An 11,242-nucleotide genomic window follows, 5' to 3' on the forward strand; every position below is an offset into this window, starting at 1 on the left:
CGCGTACGTCTGAGAACCTGTATACCAGCATGTACTGAGAACGTGTGTGAGTAGTATGTATTATGCTGCAATGTATAATCTTGTGTGTTATTTAAACAGTACTAGTACTGTACACTGGTTTCTTTCCTTGTGTTTGCAGTTGCACACTGAATGCTAAGGGTGCAGCAATTATAGGCATTTAATATTTCCTCCCCTATGTACTTAATGGTATAAAAAGACCTTTTAACTTTTATTCAGACACCTGTTATTGCTTCCCCTTCACTGGCGGTTGTAAGTGTACCACTAAAGAGTGCGTTGATTGCGCCATACATGATTCATCTTATTTTTAGCTCATGTCATAAAATCCAAATTTGACATTTGCTGATTTACTGCTAATTTATCAATAGTTGCAGTATCGCACAAAATCAGTTAGCAATATTAACATTGTCAATTGATCATTTGAATGTTGATGTTTTTCTGTTTTCCTTTTTAATTCCTCTGGCCAGTCTGAATTATGTTCAGTTGATTTCAGAATAGAGGTCAGGTCTGAAGATGCTGAAGTAACATATTCCTCTCCATATGCAGAAGCTGAAAGGACATTGAGAGTCTTGTGCAACAGCTCTTCACATTGTTGGCCATTGTACTTGCTAAGTACATAATCTTTTAGCTTATAAACTTTGGCTTTAACTCATTTATGTTCTTTTTCACGTATAAGGGAGTTTGTGTAAGTGGAAGAGAGGCTACCTTTTTAGTCCTGCAACTTTATGAACAAAATATAATTCTTAGCATTTGCTCAGAGTGGAAGAACTTCTAACTTTGTCCTTGTACCACAGTAAGTTTTTGTGGTCATTCACTGCCTGGTTCAGATGGCATCAGATGCTTCTTCTACCCTTCCCTACTAGGTAGTGAGCTTTTGCATGAATAAAAAACTCCTTTGGTTTTTCTGTTAGTAGCCAGAATATTCACATTATGAGAAGAGTGTGTTAGTACACAATCAGGAACAAATAATGCTGTGAAACAGGAGTTAACCTCCATTCAGCTGCCCTGCGAATGTTATAGCTGGATTATTGAAAAATTGGCTTTGTTTAACATTTCAGACTGTTAAAGGTTTTAAAATTTGTTCTTCAGTAAAATATTTAGGTCTACGTATACCATAGTTATTGAAGAGATGCTCTGTTCTGCATCACTGTGCTTTCTCCTAAACTTTGCGTCATTACTTTGGTTGCAATAGCACAAGTGGCACAATTAGCAATATTGCTGTAACTTGCTGCCAGTCTCAGCTTTAAGTTTGTGTCATTTCTGATGCTTTTGTGTGCTGCTATGCTTTAGTATCAGTTATATTTTCAGACAGTGTTACATGTTCTCCATGCTGCTTGCCCTTCTTTGAAGGCTCTACAGACCAATCACAGCTTGTGGTTCAGTAAAACAAAATGAAAGCACAATTTTGCCCATGTTTCAGATGCTATTGCCTCTGTTTAGTTACACAAGTAGAACGAAAAACTTGCTTGTCTGTCCATATGTCAGTACCTAACACTAAGTAAATCAAAATTATTACAAAATATACAGTGTACAACAACTTTAAAATGTTCGTTTTCCCCTGGATGTGCTAAGGAATGGAACTGTCACAACATGTCACCAAACAAGTTAAATCACATATAGTAAACTTTATTTTTTTAACGAATGAAATCATGTGTTTAACAAGAAGTGTATGCCACACATCTTATAATACTTAGGGTCTTTTATATAGCTGCAAAAAACTTTCTACCTGTACAGATCTAACCATAACAAACCCTACTACACTCAGTATTCACTTCGTTGAAGCATGGAAATAAGGCACTTTTCTAAGTTAGATAGAAACGCATAATTAACAAGGCATATTTTACTAATACTGAGGTAAAGTAGTCCTCTTTCCTGAATTGGAGAAATCTTGATATGTAATGGCCCTCTTTCCCAGTAAAGTTCTGTGATGCAGTTGGAGAGTTAGGAGGCAGTAGGGTCTAATTTGGTAATATACTGAATTTAATCGTTGCACTCTTGTGGCTGATCTCTTCTGGAATGTTTTTCGTTTGCATGGGACTCTTGCAGATGTGTGCAGACTTGCTTCCTGTGGTTAGTGTGTATAAAAAGCACACATGCATGTGTTCTGAACCAGCTCAGACTGGCTACAACAGACTCCATTGTTGTGGCTGTCATGTCAAAAGAGGAGGGGAAGGGGATTCATGCTCAGCCTTTACTGCCATGTGTTATGCACATTTGTGTCTAAGTCCACAGCCTGCAATGGTGCCTGGCAGCACCAGAATACAGTAAAAGGGTTATGTTGATTGCCTCCTCCCTTCCACCTCCCTCCCCCCTTCCCACCTCCCTTCTAAAAACAACAAACTGTTGGCTTTACCATGTTGGCACTGCTGTTTTTGCATGAATTGTCAACTTAATTTGACTTTGTTCTGGTTTTTAATGGATACCAAGGCCTACAGATCTCTCCAAGGTCTCATTTTGTGGGTTTCTTTACAGAAAGCTTTTTGTGCAAAGTAATTTTTTTTGTTGTATACAGTTTTTGTACAGTCTCTTGAATGTGATTTTCTCAACTGTTAACATTTACACTTTTTGTAATACTTGGAATGGCGGGATCTACCAATGTGTTGGGTTTTTTTTAAACTTACTGAAAATGCATTTTTGACTGAGTTATCTCTAGGCCTTAATAAAAGAGCTGTGTTTTTTCCCCCTTTGGTACATTCAGTTACCTCATTTTGCTATTTGTGTTTCAGATTTGCTAATGATTATGAAAGCTTATGGGTTTTGTTGGAATCATATTTTGTCGAGTGTTTTCTTTAAATCATACTCTATTGTATCAGTTAACATGTAGTTTTAAATGTATTATAAATATCTGTAACCAAATCATTTGAAGGCTTGATAAATTTTTAACAAAATTTGTACATTTTTTATGAGAGTTACTAGTAATGCTTTACTAAGTAGTGCAATGAATTTTTATTTTTAATCCCTGTGCCCAATTTTGGAGTTGAGAGAGTTGTTCAGTAATAAATGTATGATGTACACTTAGTTTTGTCCTGCCTCTTGTTCTCCTGTTTGGGGTACATTGTTTACTCTTCTTAGTCTCCATATTTCTATTTTATTGTAAAACTTTAGAGCTGTACCACTTTGCAACTGGAATTAGTTTTTTGTTTTTTTGTTTTTCTGAGTAATGCTCTTCATATGTAAACCAAGGATTTATTTTCTTTCAGACAAAAAAATCAATATTTGGTTAACGTGTCTGCTTTTAGAACTCGCAGGAAGACAAGTTCAGAGAGCTGTAGTATATCCTTTTAAAAAATATTAAAGGTATTTTCAGCAGCATTGTCCTACATTAAATGAATGTGCAAATATGTATAATTGACAGCGTTTTCTGCCTTGATTGTCATCATCTTTCTGAAGGTTTTGCTTAACAGTAAATGTGTCATCAGGAAAATGCGAGGGAAGTAATAGAAAAATATTGGGCACTTGGACACTCTTCTGGCATGTTTTAGGTGAAGGTCTTAGTGTTTTACAAACTAGATAAGCTTTGCAACACTCCTGTGAGGTAACATCATCTCCATGAAAAATAACAAGGAGTCTGGTGGCACCTTAAAGACTAAGGCCTTGTCTACACTACGAAATTAGGTCGAACTTATAGAAGTCGGTTTTGTAGAAAGTGTTTTTATACAGTTGATTCTGTGCGTCATAGAATCATAGAATATCTGGGTTGGAAAGGACCTCAGGAGGTCATCTAGTCCAACCCCCTGCTCAAAGCAGGACGGATCCCCAATTAAATCATCCCAGCCAGGGCTTTGTCAAGCCTGACCTTAAAAACTTCTAAGGAAGGAGATTGCACTACCTCCCTAGGTAACGCATTCCAGTGTTTCACCACCCTCCTAGTGAAAAAGTTTTTCCTAATATCCAACCTAAACCTCCCCCACTGCAACTTGAGACTATTACTCCTTGTTCTGTCATCTTCTACCACTGAGAACAGTCTAGACCATCCTCTTTGGAATCCCCTTTCAGGTAGTTGAAAGCAGCTATCAAATCCCCCCTCATTCTTCTCTTCCGTAAACTAAACATCCCCAGTTCCCTCAGCCTCTCCTCATAACTCATGTGTTCCAGTCCCCTAATCATTTTTGTTGTCCTCCGCTGGACTCTTTCCAATTTTTCCACATCCTTCTTGTAGTGTGGGGCCCAAAACTGGACACAGTACTCCAGATGAGGCCTCACCAGTGTCGAATAGAGGGGAACGATCACGTCCCTCTGTCTGCTGGCAATCCCCTACTTATACATCCCAAAATACCATTGGCCTTCTTGGCAACAAGGGCACACTGTTGACTCATATCCAGCTTCTCGTCCACTGTAACCCCTAGGTCCTTTTCTAGGTCCTGTCCCCACACAAATGCTCTAAGTGCATGTAGTCAGTAAAGTGTGTCCTCAGTACTGAGGCAACCGTCGACTTCCAGAGCGTTGCACTGTGGGTTGCTATCCCACAGTTCCCGCAGTCCATTTGAATTCTGGGTAGAAATCCCAATGCCTGATGGGGCTAAAACATTGTCGCGGGTGGTTCTGGGTACATATTGTCAGGCCGCCTTCCCTCCCTCCCTCCGTGAAAGCAACGGCAGACAATCGTTTTGCACCTTTTTTCCTGGGTTACCTGTGCAGACGCCATACCACGGCAAGCATGGAACCCGCTTAGCTCACAGTCACCGTATGTCTCCTGGGTGCTGGCAGATGCGGAACTGCATTGCTACACAGCAGCAGCTTATTGCTACACAGCAGCAGACAGTGCAGTATGACTGGTAGCCGTCGTCGACATAGTCAAGGGTGCTCTTTTAACCGACCTCAATGAGGTCGGGGTGCCTGGGCAAACATGGGAGTGACTCAGCCAAGTCATTACCCTTTTAAGTTCCGTCTCATGGCGATTCAGTCCTGCCGGCAGTCCTACTGCACCTTCTTTTAATGAGCAGCCAGGAGACGATGATGGCCAGCAGTCATACTGCGCCACCTTCTGCCGAGCACCCAGGAGATGACAATGGCTAGCGATTGTACTGCACAGTCTGCTGCCAGCAAGATGTATAACGATAGATGAAGTGGATCAAAACAAGAAATAGACCAGTTTTGTTTTGTATTCATTTTGTCTTCCCTTCCTCTGTGAAATGAACGGCCTGCTAAACTCAGTTTTGCGTTCTATCCTTCAGGGGGCCATTCTGTTTCTCGCAAAGCCACCGCCTTTGTTTATTTTAATTCCCTGTAAGCCAACCCTGTAAGCCATGTTGTCGGTCGCCCCTCCCTCTGTCAGAGCAACGGCTAACTATAGTTTCACGCCCTTTTCCCTGGATTGCCTGAGCAGGAGCAGACGCCATAGCACAGCAAGCATGGAGCCCATTCAGCTCACCACAGCAGTTATGACCATTGTAAACACCTCATGCATTATCGTGCAGTTTATGCAGAACCAGCACCTGAAAAACCAGGCGAGGAGGCGACGGAAACGTGGTGTTGAGGACACGAGCACACTTTTCTCTAAAAGCGCATTCCCCCGCAACATGGAGATCATGGTGCTAATGGGGCAGGTTCATGCTGTGGAACGCCAATTCTCGGCCCGGGAAACAAGCACAGAGTGGTGGGACCACATAGTGTTGTAGGTCTGGGATGATTCCCAGTGGCTCCGAAACTTTCGCATGCGTAAGGGCACTTCCATGGAACTTTGTGACTTGCTTTCCCCTGCCCTGAAGCGCAAGAATAGCAAGATGAGAGCAGCCCTCACAGTTAAGAAGCGAGAGTCAATAGCCCTGTGGAAGCTTGCAACGCCAGACAGCTACCGGTCAGTCGGGAATCAATTTGGAGTGGGCAAATCTACTGTGGGGGTTGCTGTGATGCAAGTAGCCAATGCAATCATTGAGCTGCTGCTATCAAAGGTAGTGATTCTGGGAAATGTGCAGGTCATAGTGGATGGCTTTGCTGCAATGGGATTCCCTAACTGTGGTGGGGCCATAGACAGAACCCATATCCCTATATTGGGACCAGACCACCAGGGCAGCCAGTACATAAACCACAAGGGGTACTTTTCAATGGTGCTGCAAGCACTGGTGGATCACTGGGGACGTTTCACCAACATCAACGTGGGATGCCCGGGAAAGGTTCAGGAATCTTCGTGAGCTACAGCTCACTTCATCGGATGCATTCAGTGGAAAATGCATCCAATGAAGTGAGCTGTAGCTCATGAAAACTTATGCTCAAATAAATTGGTTAGTCTCTAAGGTGCCAAAAATCCTCCTTTTCTTTTTGCAAATACAGACTAACATGGCTGCTACTCTGAAACTAGTTATAAGAAAAGTTCACCAATAAATGGGAATGCTCCTTTTGCAGCATGTGGAGTTTCAACAGTTAGCTACTGATATTTTAAAAATGGGATAACATCACCAAAGTATTTGCACGTATACAATCTAGGAGGCTAATTAAATCTGCTTCAGTAAAGAAGATGATAGAGGATCTTAGGAAGGAAAGCCTCTCCAATGCATAGCAACATACACATTTTGTGAGGTGCAATATAGCCCAGGCTCCTCGTACTGTGTAATACTAGGCCTACACTGAGTGGCATTCTGCCACTGAATTATGCAGCACTCTTAATTACAAAATAATTAACCTTCAGTTTTATGAAAAAATTATAAAATTCACCACTGGGTGAAAATGACAAAAAATCCATATTATTTGCTCATCTCTTGGTATTTATTTCCACAGTGGGAAAACCTTGGACAAATGCAAAGAGCTAGTTCACAGGCTGCTTCCCTCTACACCCCTAAAGGTGAAGCAAATGAAATTGTTCAGGCGCTCAACTCAGGATGGTGAGAGAGAGAGCACCGTTTAGAAAACGTACTCATTTTCTGGCTAAGCCTACCCCATGCCTGAACTGTGACCTTCCTGTCTGGTCTTCTGGGGTATATCTACACTCTTCCTGGGGGCCACGGTAGACAGACTCAGGCTAGCACACTAAAAATAGCTGTGGAGATATTTGCAGCTTGGGCTCTCAAGCCCGCTCAGCACACGTGGCTAGCTGGAGCAGCAACATCTAAACTACTACATTTAGTGCACTAGCTCAAGCAGAATGAGCACAAGTCTGTCCAGCCAGGCTGGGAGACTTGCTCCCAGATGCAGTGTACGCATACCCCTGTTGCTTGGGTGCCCCAGCTGTTTGGGTCCCAAGACCTCACTCTCCCAATGGCTGAACACTGTGCCCCAATTAATAGGCGCCCCCACATACACACACCAGGCTCAACAAAAGTCAATCCTGCCCCAGTAAAGCTATGTTGGGGCACCACTCCAGTTTATACACACATTTATAAATGAATGTCCCCAGTATTCCTCTCAGCCTGTAACCTCGTTGTTCTGTTCCTGGTTTCATCCAATGTTTCCTACAGACCTGGGATGACCAGCAATGGCTGCAGAACGTCCAGGTGCTGAAAGCCACTTTCCTGGAAGTCTGTGCGGCAGTTACCCGAGAACTGTAGCACCAGATGTTGACATGAGAGTTCCTCTCAGCATGGAGAATCCCAGAAGAAAGGTTTCCAAATCCACCTAAACAGCCACTAATGGGAGAGATGGTTGTAATTCAGCAGCGAATACTTTCTGGATGATCCTTCAGCAGCGTTGTCACTCTGGCTCGCTTGCTGTATGGGGTGCCTAAGAGATCTTGGTCGTTTAGCTGATTGTCCTCTTCAATCCCTATAGGTCTATGGTTGCCTGAGTGATTTCTTTAGTTGTCTGCCTCGTCATGGGCTTTGGTCAAACTATGTCCACTGTGTGCTGGGTTCTTAGGAAAAACTCTGGCCTCATGGTAAACACACATCCTGCAAGCATTACTGAAGAACTTGGCTTTGTCTTTGGTGTGTTTGTAATTCTGCTACAGCTACTTGGCTTTGGCATAGCACTGGCATGTGTCCCGGCAGTGCCCTTTTCCCTGCGTTTGCTTAGCTAGCTGCTTCTAGATCTTGGTATTCTGATGACAATTGGAAAGATGAGACTGGACATGCTTCTCTCACCAGACAGCAGAGAAGTCCAGGAGCTCCTGACAGGACCATGCAGAAGCATGGGGCCTGGTGGGGTGGTTGTAATGGTCTTGGGGTCTGAGAGCCAGTGATGAGCTGGAGTCACAGATACACTTGCGTGAGTTTCAGCATTTACACTGCGGGGATGTCATGCCAAGATGATCCCAGAGCAGTGGAGAGCACACAGGTAAGCAGACAGGCCAATCCAGATGTGATGCAATGCAATGTGGGATAGCAGTGTGAGGACTCCCTGAAGCAGTACAGCCAATTCAAAATGGGGATGAGTCCACACAAACCTTATATAACTCATTCTGAAACCATTACAGTTCTTCCAAAGCAGGTTAATTGTAGCAGGATAAGATACAAGACAAAAGAAAAGATTAGTTGGTGTGTGGATGCAACATAGTTTATGCTGAAAAAAATGAAAGCTATCCTGAAAAAACATTCCCTTATAGACAAGGCCTAAGTATCTACAGCTACAGGCACTTGGATTGTATAAAACTCTTGTAACATCTCCCATCTTCTGTCTGCCACTTTCTCTCCCTTCTTGAAACCCACTTCTAGGAATACCTTCTTTTCCGTGCTTCTTCGTCACATGAGCTGGTCCCCAGCATCTTGTTTATCTTATCACATTCAGGCAGGTGGTATGTTTTACCCTGCCAAGAACTTAGTAAATTTATGGAGAGGAATGAGGGGATTTTGAATAACAGGAATACTAAGCAGCTGGAGAGAGACTAGATGAGAATAGCTTAATGTGCAATAGGCCACATATGCTAGGTGCACAAGAAATCAATAGTGCTGTTGAATCCTGATAACATGAACATGGTTACAAGTTGAACAAACAAAAGGAATGTGTGTATGTTGTAAACAGAATTCACCCTCTGTGTGGCTCCGTGGAACTTGAATGAATTTGTCCCTGTGTCTTGATATCAGTAAAGCTTTCAGTGCAGGCTTGGGTGAGCTTCTGAGAGGAAAGTTAGAATGATATTGTTTGGTCAATGCAATGTGGAGTGGATACAAAATTGACTGGCTGATGGAAGCCACAAATGGAAAGTTTTCATAACCAGTCAAACATCAGACTGGTGGTGGGGCTGTCTAAAGGAATGATAGAGAAGGACTGGGCCCCCTATCGTTAAATATCTTCATAAATCATCTGGAGAAAAAGTATTAACTCATTGAAGGAATTTGTGGCTGAAAGCCAATGACCACAGGAGGATCCACAAAAACCACATGGGATAGAAAGAAATAGCAGAAGGACCCTAGGGAATTTAGAGAAACAGGCAAAACTGATGGAAAAGTGAGGCACGTGTGGGAAAGAAATACCAAGTGCAAATACAACCTGGCTAGAACACAGTGAATGTACATTGCCTTCATCATTTGATTGCAAATTGGCCTTTCTTCCTCCCAATTGTTCTAGTTTCCAAAGTCTCTGGGCAGTCAAATCTAAACTTCCCAGCTGCTATCACGTATGTGCCTTCACCTGGTGTGAGGGTTCCTCCAGCAGTGCTAACAACTTAGAGAATGGGTTCTAGACAGCATGTGAGACTGTGAGCTGCCCAGGCACCCTCTCTGCAGCCACGTCAGACTGTGGCCTTGTGGACATGCAGCCTGCAGACCGCCTTGGGTATTCATAGATTCCAAGGGCAGAAGGGACCACTATGATCATCTAGTCCAATCTCCTGTGTAACACAGGCTGGAGAATTACCCTGAAATAATTCCTAGAGCAGATCCTTTCAGAAAACCATCCAGTCTTGATTTAAAAATTGCTAGTGATGGAGAATCTACCATGGCCCTTGATAAGTTGTTCCAGCGGTTAATTACCCTATTAAAAATGTACGCCTTATCTCCAGTCTGAAAATTTGTCTAGCTTCAACTTCCTGCCATTGGATTGTATTATACCTTTGTGTGAAGAGCCCATAATTAAATATCTGGCCACCATGTATGTACTTATAGACTGTAATCAAGTCACCCCTTAACCTTCTCTTGGTTAAGCTAGATTGCGTCTGTCACTAGACAACGAGTTCTTCTTCGAGTGCTTGCTCACGTCCATTCCACATTAGGGGTGTGTGCTCGCCATGTGCACTGGTGCCGGAAGTTTTTCCCTCAGCAGTATCTGTAGGGGAGCGGCTCTGGCGCCCTCTCGAGTGGTGCCTGCATGGTGCAGTATAAAGGGCGCCGCCGGCTCCCCCCACCCTCCGTTACTTCTTGCCACCAGTGATCGTGCTGGGACTTCTGCTTCAGCTAGCTTTCGCTTAGTTCAGTGTATCATGAATGTTTCTTGTAAAATAGTTGTATATAATTTAGTATTTACCCTTAGTGTTAGTTCTAGTTAGTTGGTCCTGGACGGGACTCAACCTAGGGATGGGGTATGCCTCAGTTCCCAGGCTTTAAACCCTGCAATTGTTGTAAGCGGCCCATTCCCATTAGCTGTTTAAAGTGTCTAGGGGAAGGACACATAAGTGATAAGTGTCACATCTGTAAGTCATTCAAACCCAGAACGAAAAAGTAGAGACACATCCGTCTCAGGATGCTTCTGATGGAGTTGGCACTGACCTCCGCACCGGAGCAGATGTCCGACTCGGCCCCAAACACCGCAGCATTGGTACGGAACACACCACCGGTGCCGCCTATGAGCCGGCACCGATACCCCTCCCAGGCCAAGGAGCCCAAGAGGTCCGCAAGGGGAAGATCTCCCACTTCTCATAAGGGAAAGGAGAGGGCCAGAGGAGAGACCAGACCCACGCTGGGCAGCTCAACACCTCCTTCAGGGAATAGGGCCCCAGCTCAAGTTGAGTGGTCTAGCCCTGCCCGCACCATGCCTGCCACACCAGACATTGATGAAGGCCTCTGTAAACTTCAAGTTCTGTCGATGCCTGAGGCCCTACAGGCCGTGCAGGATATGCCGCCCACACCGGCTCCGGCAGTACCCAAACCCAGGGGTAAACCCACCCTGGGACCGTTCCAAGTGTCCCCGCCTCATCAGTGCCGCTCCGTTGTGGAGGTGTCATGCCTCGGACTTTGGGAGGCAGGCTCAGAGGAGCCATTTTTGGTCTCCGGACCATGGACATCAACAGCAGGATTCGAGGCGCGGTTCGCTGGTAACCTGACCTCTTCTCTACAATTTATCCTAGACTACCTGCTTCATTTTAGGAACCAGGGCCTAGCACACTCTTCCATTAGAGTGCATCTTGCGGCCATCTCCGCTT

Source organism: Lepidochelys olivacea, assembly GCF_965140295.1.
Source record: "Lepidochelys olivacea isolate rLepOli2 genome assembly, chromosome: 5".
Lineage (NCBI taxonomy): Eukaryota > Metazoa > Chordata > Testudines > Cheloniidae > Lepidochelys > Lepidochelys olivacea.